The 7,740-nt window shown below is 52.9% G+C and overlaps 1 protein-coding gene across 5 annotated transcripts in view; it reads right to left on the reverse strand.

The window, feature by feature from the left end:
* Window positions 1–7,215, reverse strand: part of Herc3 (HECT and RLD domain containing E3 ubiquitin protein ligase 3) — a 79,851-nt gene extending 72,636 nt beyond the window's left edge. For 3 of the 5 annotated variants that reach the window (XM_048333831.1, XM_048333834.1, XM_048333835.1), the window contains exons 1-2: window positions 7,088–7,185; window positions 4,879–4,936 (exon numbers count right to left, since the gene is read on the reverse strand). The gene's annotated coding sequence lies outside the window, so the exon portion shown is untranslated. Of the gene's footprint in view, window positions 1–4,878; window positions 4,937–7,070 lie in introns of all 5 variants that reach the window. The other 2 variants (XM_048333832.1, XM_048333833.1) reach the window with 2 other exon arrangements.
* Between the last annotated feature and the right edge of the window lie 525 nt (window positions 7,216–7,740).

Genomic DNA, 7,740 nt, shown 5'->3' on the forward strand with positions numbered 1-7,740 from the left:
CCTGGCCCACAGCCAGCACCACCATCTTGGCTTGCTCTAACCGCAGTTGATCTTCATGGTGGCGCTCTTCCATGCTTGTAAATGTGCCTGACTCCTGTGAAAGAGCAGCAGTTCACGAGCACTTGTGGTCACATGACTAAAGACTAGCAATTGGAGGCACCCTACCGGCCTTCTCCTGGCTAAAGATAAACAGGCTGATGCTCGGCCCTCCCATTTCACACTCACTTGTGAACAAGTGTGACTTGGCCTCCCTAACTCCTGCATTGTGTGTATGTGTGTATGTGTATGTGTGTGCTTTTTCTGTTGGTGACTTTGCTGTGTGAAATAGCCCTGAGCACAGAGCTGAAGTCCTGCTTAAAATTCCTGCATGCCAGCAGGCTGTGCCTTACAAAGAACTATGTATGCTAGATCCATTTTCTTATGCATAAGTTATGGTGCTGGCTGTGAGTTTAATGTTAATGAATCAATATCAGGATATGTCTTTTAAAAGGAAGAAGAAATAAGCTTGCATGAAGCTACCCCAGAAAGTGACAAAACATGTGGAATGCATAACGAACACACAGGGAAGATGGAAGAACAACTATATTAGATGGCCTCAGGAGAGGACAACCTACAGGAAAATACAAAAGCCCAGCTACAGCAAGAAGGTGTGGTGAAAGCCAAAACGTTTCCTATCTTATTACCCGGGGCCAGAAATAAAACACCAACTTCTCTCAACTGGTGTTTAAAGAAATGTGTAATTATTTGTAAGCAATATGTCCTAAGCAGGGCGTCTAGACAGAGCACAGATAATATGGGGTTATGGGGTGAAGTGTTGGTGACTGACAAGCAACGCTAAACACACGTGGTGTTCAGGGGAGACGTTCAGGACAAGCCAGCGATGAATGCGGCTTTCACTTCAACCCGTCACGGTGAGTGTGAATTTCCAAGTGCGTCTCAGGGGTTGCTGCGGTGGCCTGCACCCCTGGACATCTTGACCTCTGGGCCTCCCCACCCACTTTCCACACTGGCCGCTCCTTTGCTTCTAGAGAGGTCGAGTCTTATTTCCCGTCAAGGCGCATGCTTAGGAAACCTCTAGCTGGCCGGGCAGCCCACGCTTCCTCCAGCCCAGCGCCCACACTCCATCACCATAGGAAGAGAGGGCGCTTCCACGCCCTTCACTGCCCCAAGGCCTGCAGTGCCCCTCACCACCATGCCCGGCCTGGCTGGGGACCAGAGGAGCATGGCGAACCACAGCAGGCATGCGCCCCTTTGCGGAAGATGGTGGGAGGGCCACAGTAAGGTGACACCCCTCAGCGGCTGTGGCCAACCACTGTCCTTCTTGCCCGGTGCTCCCTCCCCTCTTAGCCTGAGCAGCGCCCTACACGGGTGATCACCAGCTCACCCCAACCCCGCCCCCCACTCCCACCACCCTGCCTCTTCCTCAAGTAGGGGCAGGCTGCTAGCAAAGGCTTTTTTAAAATTCTGGAGTGGAGGAGAAGTGTGCACCTCGGTCTCTTCCCAGTCCTAGTGAGCTGACTGCCGAAAGACAACCTTCACCTCCTAGACTTCCTCCCTAGCTCCCAGTGCACACCCTCAGCAGCCCGGTACCGATTCTCAGTCCTTTGTTTGAAAGTCACTGAAAGCTAAATGACATTCAGGCGGGACTTGTAATCTCATTTACAATAGAGATAAGCTTCCTTTCAACAGGCTTAGGAGCAAATACCTGAGTGTGTACGTGTGCAGGGGTCTGTCTTTTCCACGGCGGCCTGGGCAGTGCCCGGAGCTTCTGTGCCTAGCAGGGACTCCCCAAACCGGAGCTGGAAACTTGCTTGCAGCCGACCTAGATGCATAATTAACTCCAGCAACCAGAGTCGCTCTAATGACACACTTTTCTGTTAAGGATTTACCAACCACAGAAGCGACATAAAAAGCAAACTTGGTCTGCTGTCCATTCCCTCTCCCTTCCATGAGCTGAGCTTTCGGGAGTCTCAGGAACCCTCCCTCCCATTGGCCTGTCTTCCTCTCCACCTGTGCCAGGCTTGGGGAGGGCGGTTCCGGGAGGACTCCACTGTCCCCCAAGCGGTGGGCTTCTGAAAAGTGGCAATGGAGAACATGCAGAACCCTTACACAAGCACTGAGAGTGTGAGCTGGCATGACACCTTTGGGAACCAGTTGGCACCATCCAGCAAAGATGGAGATATGAGCACTACACAACACAGCTATTTTTATTCCAGGGCCTACAACTCGTTTTACAGTCTGCCCCACCCATTAAGAAGCGTGATGACCCATGCCTATAATGGCAGCATTCAGGCTGCCGAGGTCCGATCGAGAGTTCCAGGCCAGCCTGAGCTACAGTGAAGACACTGTCTCAGCAAACAAGCAAACGAACAAACCAACAAACAAAAGACTCTCTGAGGCTCCCGAACTTCACAAGGGCTAGAGAACTGAAATCGTATTCTTGTTTTAATATAATTAGACACACGGCCACCCAGCCCTACAGTGCAATGAGAAGCTCAGGCACATAGTCACCAAGGTGCACATGTAAGAATGGTTCAGCATTATTACACAGGGGGGAGCCAGGTATGTAGTGAACACATATAATGGCGGCACTCAAGATGTTGAGGTGGGAGGATCTTCTAGCTGAGAGCCAGCCTGGGGCTACGTAGTGCGTCAAGGCCAGCCGAGGCTATACAGCAAGGCCCTGTCTCAAAAAAGATCCAAATATTCACCAATAAGGAAATATGTACACTGTACCACATGCATCAAATAGAAAGCTATGCCACAGCGAAAATACATTATCTCTATTAGCTCACTCCAGTCAAACCTTAAACACAGTTTTGAGTCCCAGAATTCAGAGCAAGATGCATGCTGACCAAGTTGACACACAACGTGACATTTTGTTTGGAGATGGATGCTAGCTGGTGAAATTATAAAGGAAAGCAGAATAAAAAGTGTTGTTGAGGAAGCTTTCCCAGTCTCCGTTCCCTGGGCTTCTTCTCATCTTTGCATCTCTGGTTCTCAGCCAAGCCCAGGAGCAGAGAGAGGCCTGGGAGGTCCCCAGTGAGCTGAACCCCAACCTGAGATACCAAAGCAACCCACTACAGCAGCGTTATCTCCTCCCTTCTGAAATGCCCTCTCCCCGGCCACGATTTAGCAGATCTAAAGGTTGATGCCTTTGACAAATGCAGCTATCATTACCGCGTGAATCACAGGCGCAGCTGGGCTGGGCTGGGCGGGGGTCACTCGGCCAGCCAGCACCTGCCAGAACACTGACGGCGGGGAATTCTACAAGCCCCTGGAAGGGCTGAGCCTTCCCTGCTTGTTTGTCTATCTCGACAATCTAGTATCTGACCCAGAGCAGGGGCTCAAATATGGCTTTCCTTTCTTTCTATGGTGGCACGTTGGTTTAAAGTCATGTGCTTACTAGGCAGGCACTCTGACCTACACCTTCAAACATCTCTCTCTCTCTCAGTCTCTCTCTCTCTGTCTCTGTCTCTCTCTCTCTCTCTCTCTCTCTCTCTCTCACACACACACACACACACACACACACACACACACACACACACACACAGAGCTACTGGTTGAGAAGGGGTTTCAGCTGTGTGCCCAGCAACCCTTGAACCAAGATCTTCCAATCTCAGCCTCCCAAGTATGGAGAATATTAGGCGTGAGCTACCAGTGCCCAGCTTGATAAACAGTTTCTGAACAAAACAGGGAGTATTATTTGCTGTGACTGTAAGCCTGCCATGGATCTGTGCTACAGACTTTACATTATTTAATTTACCCTATGATAAGTCAAGGATATAGAACAGCCAGAACTCTTATTATACCCAACTGGTGGGAGTGAAAATTGGCATCACTGCTTTAGAACCCTCAAGATTAGTAAGATTATATCACTTGCCCAAGAACATGTAAATAAGTAGCCGAAATGGAAACTTACTAAGTCAAAGGCAGATTCAAATCTCCTCCACCTCATGCCCAAAGGTAGGCTCTTGAGCTAGGGGCCAGTGGCTCACTCCTGTAATCCTAGCTATTCAGGAGGGCGAGATCTGAGGACCATGGTGCAAAGCCAGCCAGAAAGTCCATGAGACATTTATCTTTAATTGATCACCAAAAAAAGCCAGAAGTGGAGCTGTGGTTTAAATGGACAACACAAAAGTTCAGGGACAGCACCTAGGCCTGAGATCAAGCCCCAGGACCAGCACCCAAAATTAAAAATAAATTTTTTTAAAGGAGTAGGTTCTTAAACTTTACATTGTACTTTCAAACCAAAGGAAGTCAAACCACAAAGGCCACACCCTTTCTCCAATTTTGAAAGTTTATGCTGTAGATGAGGTCGTGTGAGTCAAATCACTGAGAGTATTTATAAGCCACAAGAACCTGGGGTTAGCCATAGCCCGGGGGGGGTGAGTGAAGAAATCTCAACAGAATTGGGCCAACTTTCCTCCATGTTCACCCTGACTTACCACAAAACCAGTGCAGACACACAGAAACCCACCCCGGCCACCACCAAGCGTTATTCCTGAATGCTGTAAAAGAGTTGTCATCAAAGGACTCTTATTAAAGATGCCAAAACAGTCCACTTCATCCAACCTCTAGGCAAGAGAATTTCTAGGCAAGAGAATGAAAAGGAGTTGGGGGAGTGGACAGAGAGCTTTGGCCCTCAAAGGCGGCACTATTTGGAACAAAGACCTCAGCCTGGTCCTACCTCCTGGGCTCACCCGGTTCTCTACACTACCTAGAAGCAGGAAAAAGACATGAAGGTTGGTTAAGGTCCCTCTTTAGGCAGAGCCACGATCTTGTTTGTTTAAAGCCTTTTATCAATTCTGTGAAGTGAGATAGCATCTGCACTTACAACTGGAGAAATCTGTGGTTCGGAGAAATGAAGAAACTCACCACAGATCACACGGCTGGCACAGGGACAGAAGCCAGGACTTCCTCCTCACCTGAACAGCTGCACAGAAAAACAACGCTGTTATGGACCTAGGCAAGGACCATGCAGAGTGATGGAGGAGCTAAACTTGATGGAAATCATGGCATGCACACGTGGAAATGTCACAATGAACTCCCCTTGAGCAACTAATACATGCTAACAAAATAAGTAAAGAAAAAGAACAGTGCAAAGGGATTTCATGCTATGAGGGAGAAATGCAAGTGTATGAAAATAAAACGAGTTCTAATCTAAGCCTGACACCTCTAAGTTATGATAACCTTGAACTACAGTTATACCACCTAAAAAAAATTCCTGCCCTTTGGAAGGGGTAGTAAAAACTAGCATTATTTATAAATCTTCCATTTTGGTCAGATAGAGAAGTTTTTGCAAAATAATTCAATTTTTATTTTTTCATATCATTCTTCTTAGGTGTGTGTGTGTGTGTGTGTGTGTGTGTGTGTGTTTGGTTTGGTTTTGGTTTTATTTTGGCCACAAATGTTATGAAGACTTTCTCCTCCATTTCTGTTCCTTACCACCTCCTTTTTCATGCAAAACAAGAAAACGCAGAGATATACCTCCAGGCACCCAGAAGAAATATCAGAAAAAAAAAAGTCCTGCCAGCTTTTAGAATGTAGAAAATCCTATTCGCTTTGGAGAATATGGCCTTCTCCTTTCTGAAACTGGTGCAGAATTAGCTTGTTTCTCCAGTATGGATACACCTTCCATTGTGCATAAAGTGCTTTAAATTGGTCACGGGCATTGTAAGAATTTTAAATTTGTTCCTTAGAATAAAACGTGGCTTCCATGGAGCCATTTTGAATAGTATGGAATTCTTGCTAGTTTGTTGCTTTTTTTTTAACAAAACTGAATCCTGACTGCTCAATGAACAAGTAAAATGTTGGGTTTTTAACCTTGATTCCTGCATGATGCCTTTCCAGAGGGTTCCTAGGGCGCTTCAATGATTCAGAGTATGTAATTCATGCATTTTGCAGTTCAGCTTTATAATACCGCTCCCTCTTTCTCCAAGGAGGAGGCAAAGACAGAAAACGTGAGTTTCGCAGTCATCTGCCCACTGGCACAGGCTGTTAAACCTTATTTTACTTCACTTTTCTTTCTTCCCAGTGTAGAGTTAAAAAATCAGCTCACTTCATGTTATCAAATCATGCAATGAAAGGCTCTAGAAATAGCTGCCTATTTGTGGAAAGAGCCAGAAGGCACATGAAAATGGAAGAGGGCGCTTGGAATAGTCTTTCCCGAAGCACTCCCGGGTGTGCAGCTGAGGCCGGGGACGGATTTACGGGAGGTCCTCCCCGGGCCGACTGGGAATCTAAAGGAAAATGTGACCAGACACAGCCGAGCTCGAGGGGGTCCCCTGGAGCCCGCGCTGCAACCCCAGCACCCCAGCCCCGCGGGCGCAGGGGCTCGCGTCCGGGAGAGCCCCGCAGGTCCTGGGCACGCGCCCACCGGGGACCCAGCGCTCGCCACGCCCCCGCGCACACGTGTGCGCCCCGCCCCGCCCGTTCAGGCCCGGTCCCACACCAGGCCCCGCCCCGCTGTCGCCATGACCCCGCCCCCGCACGCCAGGCCACGCCCGGCTGGCGCCTTGGCCACGCCCAACTCCAACCAGGCCCCGCCCCACCCCGCGCCACCGCCCCCACCCGCGCTGTCATCGCGGTCGCGGTGCCCCGCGTCCGCGGCGCAAACTCCCGGCGCCGCCGCCTTCCCCTCCAGAACGCCAAGGCCTCGCCAGCTCCCGGCGCGCACGCAAGGCGCCCGCGCCCCTGCACTGCAAGCTGGTCGCCGACGCCCCAAATTTAAATTGGAGCAGGGGAGGGGAGCGGGGAGAGGCGTCCTTTGGACTAGAAGCGCCGCAGTCTTTCCCGGGCAGCGGGCGGCGCCGTCGCCGCGGGGGCGCTCCCGGGTGCCCGCCTTGCCAAGCCCGTCCCCGCCGCGGGGCTCCCCGACATGGAGGCCAGTGGGATGTGCACGAGCCCCGAGGGGAACCCCGCCGCCCGCGCCCCGGCCCCGGGTCTCCGCCCCGCATCGCCCCTCGGGGAGCCGTGCGCCGACAGCCGCGCAGGGCGGAACGCGGCGGCCGCAGCGCCGCAGCTCCGCGCCGCCTCCCCCCCTGGAACCCGGCCCCGGGCCCGCGCACCTCGGCGGCCTTCGAACCTCAGCGTGGGGTTCCGGCTGTCACAGCCCCTCCGGCCGCGCGCGGGGTTTCTCGGTTTTCGGCGTCACAATAATAAGGAAGTTTCCCCGCAAGCCTGCGGGCGGCGGAATGCGCTGGCTGAGTGACTTCCCGCCTGACCAATGAGCGCCTGCCACTGCCCGGCACGCGCCAATGGCGGCCGCGGCAGCTCGAGAGGGGGCGGGGCCGTGCGGGCCGCGGGCGGGAGGCGGGGAGAGGCCGGAGCCGGAGCGGGCGGCGGGCGGGGACCGGACCCGCGGGCCGGGCGCGGGGGCAGCGGCGCCCGCACGTGGGCCCAGGTCGGGCTGGCCGACTCGGAGCGTGGGACCGGAACGGCATTGCTTTTCTCTGCTGGGCAGGTCGCTGGCGGGTCCTTTTGCGGGGGGGGGGAGGTGGAGGAGGTGGGCGGTTTCTGGACTCTGGATCTCATCATCCATGCAGAAGTGACCGAAAGCCTCGGGAAGGCTCGGGGTGGCGCGGGGGCGTGGAGGTGACAGCTGGCGGCGGGTGCGGGAGTTCCCCCCCACCCCCCGCTATCCTCGCCTTCGGGGAGCCGTGCAAAGTGCCCTGCCCAGCCGCAGGGCTGCGGGGCTGCGGGGCTGCGGGGCTGCGGGCTGCCAGCGCCCTTCTGGAG

The sequence above is a fragment of the Perognathus longimembris genome, chromosome 24, assembly GCF_023159225.1.
Source record: "Perognathus longimembris pacificus isolate PPM17 chromosome 24, ASM2315922v1, whole genome shotgun sequence".
Lineage (NCBI taxonomy): Eukaryota > Metazoa > Chordata > Mammalia > Rodentia > Heteromyidae > Perognathus > Perognathus longimembris.